The sequence below is a fragment of the Protopterus annectens genome, chromosome 14.part0 (assembly GCF_019279795.1).
Source record: "Protopterus annectens isolate FY-2018-M chromosome 14.part0, PAN1.0, whole genome shotgun sequence".
Taxonomy (NCBI): Eukaryota; Metazoa; Chordata; order Ceratodontiformes; family Protopteridae; genus Protopterus; species Protopterus annectens.
The window spans coordinates 537,806,153-537,821,744 of record NC_056748.1 but is presented as its reverse complement, the minus strand read 5'-3'; the positions used below and the strand labels follow the sequence as shown (position 1 = coordinate 537,821,744).

Below are 15,592 nucleotides of genomic sequence, written 5' to 3'. Positions count from 1 at the left end.
TTAGTGATGGTTCTGTTAATCAGGATGGAAATGGGATAGACAATGGATTTAGTTGCCTTTTGTAGATATTCAGCAGGTAGCTGGTCTGCTGAAGGAGTGGATGGTTTCAGTTTTTGTATAATGGTGAGAATATATGTTGCTGGGACTGGTTGGAAGTGAAATGGAGGGGATTGGGTAGAGTTTAATTTAGATATAGGAAAGTCTTGAGGTGATAACTGACTGGCAAGTGTTTGAATGGCTTCAGTGAAAAAGGTATTAAAGGCATTTGCAGTATGCTTGGGATTTTCCTGGTCTGTGCCTTGTGGGTTTGCCTTGATTGATTGCTCTGGGTGTAATAGTTCATTAATACACGCCCAGAACTTTTGGATTTATTATGGAAGGTTTGCTGGAACTGTAGGTAGTAATTTCTTTTGTCAGAGAGTATAGAATTTTTAGTGTCATTTCTCAGCTGTCTGAAATTTTGTTGGTCTGCTGGGTTTTTAGTCATTCACCATTTATTCTAATATTTGTTTCTAAGATGGATTTTTTTGCTTGGTTTCTTTTGAAAGCCATGGGGTGGATTTAGTTGTCATTCTGATAGAGCGGGTAGGAGCATGGTGATCAAGTATAGCTAAGGAAGTCAGAGTTAAAGTATTTAACAGCATCTTCCAATGGGAGGTATTTTAAGGGAGACCAATTACATGCTTTTAGTTCATTTTGGAAGAGATCAGGGTTAAAGTTTTTTTTGTTCTTATCATCCTACAAATGGTTGGAATGAGAAGATTTGTCTTATGCTTGATGATATAGGTGAGTGAGTGGTCACTCACATCATCAGGGAGAGTTCCTGCTTTGGAGTGAGCCCACAGGGTGAAAGGAGCATGTACAGACAGGTAATGGAGCAGCTAGAGGAGAAACAATCAGCGGTGCTAGTAACTGAAGGTAAGAAAGGTAAGTCAAAAGTGGTAAAGAGTAGAGGTAAGAAGGAGTCAGTAAGGAAATAGGAGAGTGTAGACAGTTAAAGTAAAAGGTAAAGTGTGAGGTTTCAGAGCAGGTCTAGGACAGAAGAAATGTAGAGTAAATAAAGGCAGAATAATAGATGGATAAGCAGGAGAATATAGACTGAAGTTTTGAAACTTCAAACCATTTAAATGGAGATGACCGTACATCACAGAATGGTATATTTACCGTTTTCCTCACTATAGTGCAATCTCTGAGTTAGTATATTTAATTAGCAGGGGGTGTGGGAAGTGCAGGGGGATTTACCCCTGCAAAAAAAAAAAAATGATATATTTTTTTTTAATTTATTTAAATTTTGAAGTTTCAAAACTTTGATCTTATGGTCTCAGCCATAAGCAATTCAAGGTTTTGAAAGTTCTAAATTTAGAAGTAGACCCATATATTTATATATATATATATACATATATATATATATATATATATATATATATATACATATATATATATATATATATATATATATATATATATATAATATGTACACACACACACACACACACACACACACATATATATATATATATATATATATATATATATATTTATGGGTCTACCTAAAATGGTCGAAGACCCAGATACTAGAATTGCAAAACTTTGAGACCATAACTTCGAAACTCTGTTTAATCAAACCCTCACAATAATGAAATCCAAAACATCGAATGGTCAAATGGTAAACCTTATCAGAACTACAGTCTTCACTTAAAGGAACACTTATCCATTTAACTACAAACTACACTAAATCTGTATCAACGGTTTTAAATGGAACTCATGGTACAGTGAGGATCGGGAAATTTACCCCTTTCTCTCTCTAGTGCAATCTCGGAGTTAGTATATATAATTTTGAGGGGGTGCAGGAGGTTCAGGGGGCTTCCCCCATGCAAAAGTGCTGATACAGATTTAGAGTAGCCCCCCCCCCCCACACTACTTATATAGACTAACTCCAAGATTGCACTACAGTGGGGAAAATGGAATATTCACTTATCCTCACTGTACCACAATTTGTACCAACAAGTCATATACACATTACAGGCTCCTCTCCCGAGAACCAGCTAACCCTCTTCAATGATGTGGTTTTCGTGAAAGTGCATTTTTGCATAATTGCACTTTTGCTGAACCAGACTCGCTTACTTGCCATTCATAGAAGTGAGTTATTGATGGGTCTATATATATATATATATATATATATCTATATATATATATATATATATATATATATATATATATTTATATATATATATATATATATATATATATATATATATATATATATATATATATATATATATATATATATATATATATAAATATATATATATATATATGTATATATATAAATGGGTCTACCTGAAAACACCAAAGACTGACAACACCGAGAACGAGATAACCGACATCGGATGATCGACAACAGAGATGACCGACGATTGATAATCCCGACGCTGAGAACACCGACATGTTAAGGTAAGTGTGTGATAGTGACGGACGTTAGGGTTAGGGTGCGGGTAAGGTAAGTGTGTGATAGTGACAGACTTTAAGGTTAGGGGCAGGTTAAGTGAGTTAGGGTTAGGGAGCGGGTTAGGTGAGTGTGCGATAGTGACGGACCTTAGGGTTAGGGTTTGGGTTAAGGTTAGTGCATAGATAGTTGTGTATGTAAGGTTTAGTGTAGGTTTGTAAGGTTTTTGGTGTGCTTGTGTTGTGTGTGTGTTTTATGGAAAAGGTATTTGTTTTGTTTTTTTGATTGTCAGGATTGTGGTTTGCCGGGTATGTGAAGTTTCGTGTTTTTAAACTTTTGGTTTTGTGGTGTCGGTTATCTCATTGTCGGTGTTTTTGCGTGTCTGTGTTTTCAGGTAGACCCATACATATATTTTATATATATATATATATATATATATATATATATATATATATATATATATATATATATATATATATACATATATATATATATATATATATATATATATATATATATATATATATATATATATATATATATATATATATATATATATATATATATATATATATATATATATATGTATATATACACACACACATGGATATATATATATATATATATATATATATATGCTTGTATGTATGCATATATGCTGTTTTCTTTTATAACCTTTAACTATATCTTTCTCAGCTACTTGCTTCTAACCTTTGCTGTGTGTATGTGAGAAAAACATGTACCTGTGTGTACATATTGTTAAACAAATCTCAGTTTTGTGATAACTCACTGTAATAATTTCAGTGTATTTACACTTGTTTTTGTACATTTGGAGCTTTTCTTCCCGGGCCTCTGCTGAAAATGGACCTGTATCCAGTCGGATTTTCCCAGTTAACAAATGTAAAATAAATAAATAAAGTAAAATAAATGTCTCTCTTCTCCTGCAGCATGCAGTTCTATAGTATTAACACCCATGCTGTCATATATATAAGACTGCTAATGCTCCTGTATTTAACTCTCTCTCTCATTACTTGTTTGTTTTTGTGCAGTCAGATCCTGTTCTGTTTATTAATCAACAAGCAGGTCTTCTTTCACTCACTGCAGCCCTCGCACTGTATCCCATGCAAACATAAACAGCAAAGAAAGACTAAACCAGCTCATACATGCAACCCTTGTATAAACTGTTTAAAATGTACAGATACCTGCACAATATAGTCATTCCAAATGGACCTGTGCACCCTAATCCTGGCCCACCTCTGCACATACATTTCTATGCACTCTCATTCCCACTCAGTGACTTGTACAACATCAATCATGCTGTAAAACTACCACATATTAATTCTCACAAAGTATGTGAATGAAGCTGGCTCTGCTACACAGGTAATTCTCTCACGTCAGTCACAGTATCTCATGTCTCACAGAAACTCATGTAAGGGCTGACATCCTTAACATTGAAATACTGACCTCAGGTTCAAAATATTCAGACAATCTGGGTGACAGAAAGGAGCAGGTAATGCGACCAGCATTTACAGACATGCTGTGCAGTATTTCTCAAATGGGATATGCTCTCTCTTGAGCAAAAATAAATATATCAAAAACTTATTGTAGCTTTTGTTAATGTTCAAAACGACTGCATTGGCTTACATCTAACATTAAAAATGAACAACTGATCAAGAGACATTTCATCATAGACTGCAAACTCTTTAAAGATGCATTTTCATACGCCAGCACGCAACTGGCACAACAAAACTATGCTACCTGCCAGATAAGACAAAGCTTGTAGCAGCAAATGTATACTCGATTAGATCTTTTTGCCTGTACCTGAGAATAATGTAGATGGAACTAAAACAGACACCAGCAATAACCTCTTTTTTTACTTCTTGGCATTGGGAAAGGAGTTAAATAGTACAGCCCTGCCATTTCTTCAGAAACATAGGAAAATTCAGTGCTAGTACATTCGGTCATACACACGGTACTCTAGAGTGGATCCCTAACGCTTCATCTGCATATATAGTTACGTTATTGTTCATTTATTATCACAATAAGGACACTGATCCAAGGGTCCTTGTTTACCCAGGACCTTCATCAAAAGTCCTCATCATTCAGCCATATTGTGTAATTACATTTAATTATAATTTGCAAATTGTCATTTTTTTTAATGTTTTTTGTGTCATAACGTTTTTCTTGTTATTTTCTTTTGTTCATTTGTTTTTTACTAAGATGATGCTATCTAAACAAGGGTGGAAATTCTACTGAAATCTCTAACTACTGCCCTATAGCCCTACTCTCTCCCTTATCTAAGATTATGGAAAGATGTATACACAAGCAACTGCTTGACCATCTTCTCCAAAATAACTTACTCTCTAATACCCAACATGGTTTTAGACCTTCCCACAGTACCACCACTGCCCTCCTCACCTTTGCAGACACAATCAACAAAAATCGTAACCATAACACCCTTTCATCTGCACTTTTCTTAGACCTGTCCAAGGCTTTTGACATGGTCAACCACCAAATACTCATACACATTCTTCAATCTTTGTCACTTGAAATCCAACCTATTAACTGGTTCAAATCCTACTTAAATAACAGACATCAAGCAGTACTCTGAAACTCCACTCTATCTTCCCAGCTACCTGTTAACATTGGTGTCCCCCAGGGGTCCATACTGGGTCCCCTCCTATTTTCTTTATTTATCAATGACCTCCACCAAGTAGTTCCCCAAGCTACATGCATACAATACGCAGACAATTCTACACTAATTTGCTCAGCCACATCTGTATCAGATCTTCACTCCCTTACACAACACATATTTAATTCTGTAGAAGAATGGTTTTCACAATGCTGTCTCCTACTTAACCCAAAAGAAACTAAACTCCTTCTCTTCACACCTTACAGTACATCTCCCCATATAGACTTTACAATAACATCTAAAAATGGCACACCTATAACACAAGATCCTACTACCAAACTACTAGGCATTACCATTGACAACAACCTTAACTTCCATACCCATATAAGCAACACTTTGAAAACTATTAATAAAAAAATAGGCTCCCTTTACAGAATCAAACCTTTCCTCACTCCAGAATCTAGAATAACTATTGCCCACTCCCACCTTATCTCCCCCCTTCTCTATGCCTCACCCATATTTACTAACTTATCAAAAAATAATCTTTTGAAATTAGAAACTCCTACCACAACATAGCCAGATTTGCTACAGGTAACCCTTTCAGAACCCACCAATGTACTAATCTAAAGCAACTAGGCTGGCTTGAATTTCAGCAGCAACTAAAAATTAATCAACTAGCCATAGCCCATCAAATTCTATATCAACCTGACAAAACACCTATACTATCTACTCTTATTTACCCCTACCATAACCTAAAGTCCCTAAGATCCACACACAAACTTCTTGTAAATATTGAGAAAGTAAACAACAAGGCTGGAGATTCCCTTTTCTCTAACACTGTTGGAAAACACTGGAACCTGCTTCCCTCTGAACGTTCTACTATTCCATCAAAATCTCTCTTTAAAAAGAAACTTGAGCTCTACCTCAAATCACAATGGCTGTGCCCCTGTACTAATCCTGACTAACTCTAGCTCTTGACACCTGACTAAATTCTAGACATTTAGAACCCTAAATCTACTTCATATTTACATCCACTGATCTATTTCTCCTTCTTACTATCTATGTATATATTAAAAAAAAAAGTGTTTTTTTATATATATTCTTTCCACGTTATACCACTAGATGTACTTACATAACTATTTTCTTTTTACCTTCCTTTATCCTCAATTACTGTACACTATGCTAGTATTCTCCAAGAATGTCACTTGTAACAATATTTTTGTAACAATATTTTTACCATTTATGTTCTACTTACTGCATTTTTACACTTTATAACTATGTCACCAGTTATAATGTTTTCTTTTACTCTGTTATTTTCATGTATTTCTTTAATGTAAATTCATTTTAACTTTGGAGCTTATCTCCCTGGGCCTCTACTGAAAATGGACATATATCCAGCTAGACTAGCCCAGTCAACAAATGTGAAGTAAAATAAAAAATAAAATAAATCTTTAATCCTACACCTACACCTAACCCTACACCATACCATAAAAAATCAACTTTCCATAACACTATCTCTATGTAACTTAAGTTCAGACACATATGCACATACACGCTCACCACTCTAGATCTATCCCCTTACATACCCCTTATTCTAACTCTAACCCTCATATATTTGTGCACATATATGAACACACACACACACACACACACACACATACACACACGCACACAAACATAGAAACACAAATGCATATAAACACTTACCTCAAAACCGTCACTCAGAGAAACAAGCATTTGAATATTTGAAAGTTCAGTAAAACACATCACCTGAAGTTTTGTTTGAGCAAACATATGTTTGACATAGATATAGATATATCTATACAAGTGCGTGTGTGTGTGTGTGTGTGTGTGTGTGTGTGTGTGTGTGTGTGTGTGTGTGTGTGTGTGTGTGTGTGTGTGTGTGTGTGTGTGTGTGTGTGTGTGTGTGTGTGTGTGTGTGTGTGTGTGTGTGTGTGTGTGTGTGTGTGCATATTTTTATAGATGCAGATATATAGATATAGATAGAGAGATGGGAATGCTATAAATGGTCAAACACCATACCTCGCAACTTCTTGGAGAAGAAATCTGAACCAAACCATAAGTAATGGGAGAACAAAGGGCCAAAAAAGAGACAATTTTAAATATTTCTCTTACAAACTTAGAAAGTTGACAGAATGACAGGTTTTGCATTTGCATGAATTTTCTGAAGTGTATGAAGTCTGTAACTCAAGGGTTTATGAGGATCAGACCAACAATATGAGGAAAAAACTGGACATTCTGAGTAAGAGGTGTAATGCCAGCAGAACCAATAAAATAGTCACTTATTTATTTCACAGTCTGGATATGAGTATATATTTTTTCATATTTTTACATTATGTTATTTCTAAGTCATGCAACATCATTCAATTAAAGAGCATACTAGCTTAAAAATAATTATTGAATATAACAAATATGACACTCAGTTATAACAAATGTGTTTTTCAAAAGCAATATACTCACCTCAGGGAAATCTAAGCTTGTATCTGGGATCTGTAGTAGTCAATATGAAAACCTACCTAATAGCAACTTCAGTGCAAATAATGAAATTTCCTCTTTTGGGCAAGTGCAGAAGAAATATATAGCCCTGTTATTAACCTCAAAATGCAAGCAATGCAAAATATTGACACATATGTTAGGAAACAGGATGTTGAGAAAATTTGCCACAATGAAAATCCAGATTTAACAGTATGCACGGTACTTAGGATGCTTGTTAAAACCATCTATCACCCCCTAACAAAAAAATGCACAAGCTTTTATAGCTGTAGTTATATGTTTGCCATTAAAAATAACTTTAAATTTCCTTTGTATGCATTTATAAATGTTATATTATTCACTTTTAACCATCTAAGGGACCAATCAAACACTGTTTAGTCACAAATTAGACTAAGAAAAGTAGATCAGGAATTCAAGGCATCCAGTATTTATGTAAACTTATAAGGCACTAGAGCATATATAAAACAGGGAAAGATAATTGCACTGATTCTCCATATGTCTAGGAGACACAAGAACAGCAAATGCCTCATGGCATCACATTTATCCAAGTTAAAGAGAAACTATAATTTATTCATATGCTTAAGAATTCAGTTCATTAATAAAAGCAGCTGGAAAATGAAGTGGCATAATATAGTTAATAGCTTCATTTAATAATTTGGCTAGAAGTGAGTGTAGAGGATTAGGGCTAGGCACAATTAATGATCTGCTTTTTGAAGCCCATCTTCTGATTCCATCAACCTCCACTTGCCTGTTCTGTGACTCTTTGTGTATCATTTAATCAGACATGCTGCTGTCTGGGTTATCCCAAAATATGGATACTTGTGTTTAATGGACTGACCCAAATAACTAATAAATACAATACAATAACAGTTTAATGCTCTGTTGTACTGTCGGGTGAAAGTAGGTAATGAAGATGAATTAAATCTTAGCACAATAATCTACAGGGGACTAAGGCTCCTTTTGATTAGTAGATTTTGTGTTTTCATATATCACAGGAAATGCAAGGCAACTGAGTCATGGGACCATTAACCTTTGCCACATACCCACCCTATCATGAGCTGGGCCAGACCAGTAAAGCCAGGGTTTATTTTGTGAGTACCTGTCCAATCTTACAATTCCAATTTTAAGGAAGATAATATATCACACTTTTTTATTTATGGTGGGAGTCTCTCCTGGATGTCATGAGGCATTTGCTGCTCCTTGTTTCCCAAAAACATGGTGAGTCAGTGCAATTTTCCTTCTCCGTATTTCATATTTTGTTGCAGATACATGTTGATCATCTTTGTTTTTATTAGTATCTGGAATTTGTTTGTAGTTACCATGTATATATTTCATATGCATATAAATATTTATAACGAAGGTTTGGGCACTACCTTCAGATCCATAGACTCATGTGAAGTGCATTTTCTTTTGATACACTGATTATATAAGTAAAACATTTCTTATAAAATAATCTCAGGAGGTATGGCATTCCACTATCTTTTCTTTTCAAAAAGCCTGAGGGTGGCTCTTTGTCCTGAAGCACTGGTAGCTTTTATGATTACCTACTGGAAGAGCTTTTGTTTCAAACAGGTACTGAACATCTAAACTTGTATTTGATTTTTGCATTTGCAGCTGTGCAGTATTGTAAGCACTATTTTGATGGTATGCCATTGTCTTTGAAGGGCAGAAACCTCCCTGATTCTCTGGAAGTTATATTCTGTTAAGATGCATATTGGGGTTAGGGGCATTAGGGTTAGGGTTAGCACATATTACTAAGATGGTGCAGGGGGGTGAGTAATAGAGGAGAAGAGTGTCAAATGGAGATTGGAAATGGCCAGACTGTGTAGTAGAGCAGTCTAGCTTAAATAGATTTTTTCATCTCTTACAAATGTTATTGTGATAGATTAAGGTGATTGGCTGCCAGTAAATATTAGGCAGTTATTACACAGGTTCAGAGTTCAAAGTGTCAGAACACTGTAAGAGAAGGAGTTAGAGCAGACTGAGTTTTCATAGCTACAGTGAAGGCAGAATAAAAAGAGCCGAGAGGGAGGAATGCACGGGAACAGGAATTCCTCAAAAAAACAATCAGTGAGAACAGCCACTTATATATTAAACTCTCTGTGTCTCTCTCTCTCTATATATATGTTGTTCTTCTTCTTTCGGCTTTTCCCGGTTAAGGGACACCACAGCAGAACTCCAGTCCACTAATGATTGGCAGTAGATTTTTATGGTGCTGAGGTGCCAGCCCGACGCCCAACCTTCAATGAAGGCACGCCCATTCACGCATGTCTTTTGAACGCCACTTGACCATGGGGAGGACATGCAGACTCCACACAGAAGGTGCTCCAGCCGAGAATCAAACGGGAGAACCTCTTGCTGTGAGGTGACAATGCTACCGCTGCACCACCGTGGCTCTCTCTCTTATATATATGAAATGTGTGTGTGTGTTTGTGTGTGTGTGTGTGTGTGTGTGTGTGTGTGTGTGTGTGTGTGTGTGTGTGTGTGTGTGTGTGTGTGTATTTGTTCAAATACAGACAACAAAAATTGCTCAAAAAGAACTTCAGTAAAACATTCCCCAGAATTTAATAAAATCTGTGTAGGCACTGTGTAGAGACTACATGGAATGTATCCATGTATATTGCCCTTGTCCCCCTCAACAGCACACCATGCATATTTATGATGGATTACTGCCAAGGGAGAGCTGAGGAACAGGGATACTGAATCAGTGTAGGGATAGGTGTAGCGGCTCACTGTGGCTGCAGATGAGTATGAGATTCCCTACAATGGTCCCTGCCAGTGTAGCAATGTCATGCAGTGTGTCAGATGTTGAATGTATTAATGTTATAATGTTCTATAATGTCCTGTGACAGTTTTTTTCTTTTATTTATTTTTTATTTTATGCATGTTTGTGCGGTGCGGTGAGAGTGCACCAATGCCAAGCTGTGCTCACATAAAGTCAGCTGACACCTCCCAGACAACTAAATCTAAAAACCGGATGTTATTAATAAGAATAATGGCATTTTGTGTGTTTTTTTTAATTTGGTGTTTGCACAGCATGGCGTGGAGTGCAACTAAGCCAAGCAGAGCTCAAACATACATAGCCGACACCTGCCAGACATCTAAAAATAGAAACCAGATGTAATTATTTAGTTATAGGCGTGTTTAAGCATGTTTGTGTGGCACAGCACAGTGCTCAGCACTGCTAACAGGTAGCTCAGTGGTATATGTAGAGGTATACCAGATTTCTTAATATCCATGTAGCTAAATGAGTAGAGTTATGGCTTTATGTGTAGAAGGTCCAGGGTCTGAATACATGAAAGGCAGAACTTGTCTGTATTTAATGTATTTTTCTTGTACAAGTTATGAACATAATTTTAAAATATGGCTCCAGTCTGCTCTGCTCAACTGTGTTCATACCTGCTAAGCACCACATAAACATGGTAACGGCTGCAAATGTTTGCATGCTGCTCAACTCTGCTTGGCTGGTTTGTGCACTGCTAAGCAACAGGGCACTTTTTTGAATGGTGCTCAATGACGTGTAAGGGCAGGAAAACAGCCTATATTTAGCACAATTGGCAGAAATCTGCATAATGCCATGGATTCTTATCTACTGTGGATATGGCTGGCAGTACAGGTGAAGGTGCATGCTTTTGGGTGTAGAAGTCATGCATTCTGGAGTCCAGGGTCATGGCAGGGTTTCTTGTTAAAAACCAGGATGATAGGCTGCTGCAGGGCAGTTTCCAGGGCTTGCAGTATAAGGTGGAGGCCTGGGACTTGTTTGCCAGAGAACTCATCAGTGTTATTGGTATCCCCCTACACAGGTGAGCAGTATCATCACCACCATGATGACCTGAAAAGAAGAAAGAGGGGGACCTTGGACACCTGAATCCAAGAAGCCAGAGTGTGAAATGTCTCACAAGTATGTAAGTATGATTTCCACTGTCTTAACAAATTGCAAGGTGAATGTCTGTAAAAGTGGTAAGCATAATGGTGTACTTCTCTCCCAACAGCTGCAGCTGAGAGGACTCACAATATGGAGTCCCACCCCAGGCGCCTGGCCAGGTCATGCCATGAGTGTGGTGAGTACGGATGTATTATGCCGATTGTATTATAATAGGCAGTAAAGAGTAAAGTGTTTACTGCAATAAAGTATGTACAGGAAAACCTGTAGTGGAATAAATGACCAATTAGAGCTCTAGTGCACTAAATGCACAATAACAGCTGTAGTTCACTAAAGCAAAAATTAATGCCAATAACAGTAAGTAAAATGGTGTATAGCAGGATTGTATTGTCATAACCAGTGCAGTAGAGCTGTATGCATTAATTCTGCTCGGTAACAGTAGTCAAATATAACATTGTCATAGCTGTAGAATGCAAATTTAATGGCCTGCCGGATGTATTGCTGAACCCATGGTACTGTCCAAGGTTGTCTCCTAGCCCAATAGTGGTCACATAATGCTCATCTACCTCAAAATGCAGGTAATAAAGGTATATGGGTGAGGGAGCTCACTCCATAGGCTTATATTCTTTACTGACTTCATAGATATTTCAAACCACTAACAATAAAATGTGTATACCAGCACTGTTGATACTGAAATAAAGTTGAATTACTAGCTGAGTTATGCTTGTATTCCATGTATGTGTATTCTACTGTCACTGCAGTCTAGTATAACACTGTACTAGTACTACCAAGTCATAGTATGGTTTCAGGTGAGCTCTAAGCAAATATCAGTCATCCAGTAAACAGCAATGACTCAGAGTAGCTCAGTCTGTTAAATACTCTGTACATAGTACATTTTGCCAGACACAGTCCGGGGTTTGAATCCAGTGGTATGTAGCAGTAATTTTAAAGTAGCAGTCACATTATGCTCACAGTTTCTCTCTCCACAGGAGCAACAGTAATATGGGTGAGGCAGCCCATATTATGAGTAGATAATTATGTGTTTAGATGTCACAGACTGTTAAAATAAATAGCAAGAATGTGTACATCAGCAATGTTGAGTCAGAAATAAAGCTGTGTAATCTCATTATGGCTGTATTCCTGGAATGTCTGTTCAAAGTTGCTGCAGTCAATTATTACATTCTATGCAGATGTCCCCTGCAGTCACAGCTATTGGGTTGAAGTCCCATGCCTGCCAACCAAGCCATGACAGCTGTTTACTGTCTTTACTGTACATACATGACTCTCAAGTGTCATGATTTCACATACTATACTTAATATTGCATAAGCAGACTGTTACAGGATAACCACAGAAGTGATTACCAGCACTGAAAAGTATTACCAACTCAGTCCACAGCACACCTTGGTAGTTATATAGGTCCTCCTGATGTGCAAGCGTTCTGTGTACTTGTGCACCTGCTGTTGTAATTGCTTGGCCAATCATACTGTCCTATGCAAATAGCTTGAGAGGTATGCACATGCTACATCAGCTATAGGAGACTCGTAGTTACTGTACACCTAAAGGAATATACTGACCTGTACAGTAGATAGTAATACTATTGTCAGGGATATAACCTGCAATGTCACTAATGGACTGTTTTTCTCTCTCTCTCACCACCCCTTATCTTCATTTTTTATTATTGTTATTCATAGGTTCATAGGTAGGTACTAGACTACCGGCCCTGGGGCCTATACAAGCCCAGCCAAAAAGATACCCTGGCTTTTGCCACCTAAGAAAATTATTTTCCTGTGCCACTGTCAAGCAGAGCCACAGAGGTGATCCCCGGGGTGAATTTCCTATTTCCCATCCAATCATCAATATTTTTCTTGAAGAGTGCTAATGAGGAGCTTTGTTTGATATAGGTAGGTCATTTATTCCAGAATGGGAAGTCTCTGGGACAGGAATCTATCCCTCCAGCATGTTCTGTTTATTGTGGTGACAAGGTTTAGGACCCTAGAGCATGTAGCTTGGAGGGATTGGGATTTATTTAAGTGGAGCATGTCCAACAGTTCTGGGTTTGACATAGCTTTGTATGTTAGGCAGAGATCACCTCTGAGTAGGCAATATGCGATGGAGTAAAGCTGGAGTTTTTTGAGATGGTCTGCGTCGGGCATCTGTTTGAGGCTGGTAATCCTCTTTGTGAGGTATTTCTGTGGCCTTTCCAGTTGTTGTAGATGTCTTGTGAGGTACATACCAAAAAGGGCGTTGTACTCTATAATGGGTCTAATGAGTGATGAGTAGAGGGGAACAATGGCCTCTTTTTTTCTGGATGAGAAACCTTTTGTGATGAGGTGTGCCACGTAGAAGGATTTCCTGACTACTGCGTTGATGTGATTATCAAAGGAGAGACTACTGTCCACCTGTGTCCCAAGGTCGCATCACATGTTCGGTGTTAAGTATACTGCCGCCTATGTTGTAGTTCATGGGTAAAGAGTTTTTACCAAAGGGGATGACAATGCACTTTTTGGCATTGAGCTTGAGGCCATGGCTTTGACACCAGGCATCTGTCCCAGTGAGGCCCTTTTGTAGGATTTCCACATCGTTAGGAGTTTTGATTATGGTTCCTAGTTTGCAGTCATCTGCGAACTTCATTAGCCAAAGACCTTCTGTGTTAGCCTGTACTTCAGAGAAGTAGATACCAAACAGGAGAGGACCCAGGACTGAACCCTGTGGTACTCCACTTGTCACTGTTCTGAAGTCAGATTTGGAGTGTGCTACTTTTACAGTGTGGATTCTATCAGTGAGCCAGTTGGCAACCCATCTTGTGACATAGGGATTTATACCTAGTTTAGTGAGTTTATCTATAATTCCAGAGTGGGGGATGGTGTTGAAAGCCTTGGCAAGATCTAGATAGGCTATGTGAACCACCTTACCCTTGTCTACAGCTTTGGTGACTGCTTCAAAGAAGTCTATCAGGTTTAGGAGACATGATCTGCCTTTTACAAACCCAAACTGGGTGGGGTCCAGAGTTTGGAGATTACCAATGTCTTTGTTTATAAGTTCCATGATGATATGTTCCATGGCCTTGCAGACCAGGCTCATCAGGCTAACGGGGCGGTGGTTCCCTGGGTCCGTGGTGGCTCCCCCCTTGTGGAGTGGGATAACCGTTGCTGTGCACCATTCAGCAGGCACAAAGCCTGAGGTGAGGCTATGATTGAACATGGTACTTAGGTGGGATGCCAGTTCGTTCTGTAGTTCATGTAGAACGCAGCCTGGGATGTTGTCTGGTCCCATGGATGCTGTGTTCTTGGCTTTGGAGAGTGTGTTTTTTCCCTGTGCAGCCGTGATTACAGGAACTTTGCATTCTTCCAGTATAGAGATGTGCTCTTTAGGGGGTGAGAGGGGGGGTAAAGTTAGCACTGAACCTATCTGCCAGGATGTTGGCAATATCAGTTGGGTCTGTATATTTAGTGCCATTGTGCTGTAACTCAGAGAAAATCTGAGTGTTGCCATTAAGATTCTTGACATAGCTATAGAATGCTTTGTGGCTGTCTTTAGAATCAGTGGCAATTTTGTTTTTGTAACTAGCTTTGGAGGATTTTATCAGGGATGGCAGCTTCTTACTGAGGCTGACCACGGAGCTCCTCCTCTTGTGGGATTTTACTCTCTTTTACAACAGTTTCTTCCTTCTGTTGTACAGTTTGTTTATGGCAGGGGACCACCAGATTGGCTTCCTTTTTTTTGGAGGATATTGTCTTGGTTCTGTTTGGGATAGCACGATCCATGCATTCATGTAAGTGCTTATAAATTGCAATTGTGTAGGATTCAGTAATCGTAACTGTATTGTCCATCTGCATGGGTGTCATGAAGTTCACCACTTCTGTCTTAAGAAGCGTGAAGTTGGCTTTGGAGAAATTTTTTACCATGGTTTCCTTAATGGGGGGTGGGGGCAGGATGTGGATATCTAGGGTAATTAGCTTATGGTTGGATCGGACCAATGAGACGTTGACTTCAGGTGTGGAACACCGGTCACTCATGTTGATAATGACTAGATCTAGGATATTGTTGCCCCTGGTGGGGGTGTGGATAAGTTGATCCAGGGCATTGGAGTTTATGAATTCCAGAAAGCATTGGAGT

General features: G+C 38.1%; 1 protein-coding gene across 1 annotated transcript in view; it reads right to left on the bottom strand.

Moving 5' to 3' along the window:
- The window catches only part of SFTPD (surfactant protein D), a 362,436-nt gene extending 354,789 nt beyond the window's left edge, over positions 1-7,647 (bottom strand). The window contains exon 1 of the mRNA XM_044056287.1: positions 7,560-7,647. The gene's annotated coding sequence lies outside the window, so the exon portion shown is untranslated. The remainder of the gene's footprint in view (positions 1-7,559) is intronic.
- Positions 7,648-15,592: the final 7,945 nt, after the last annotated feature.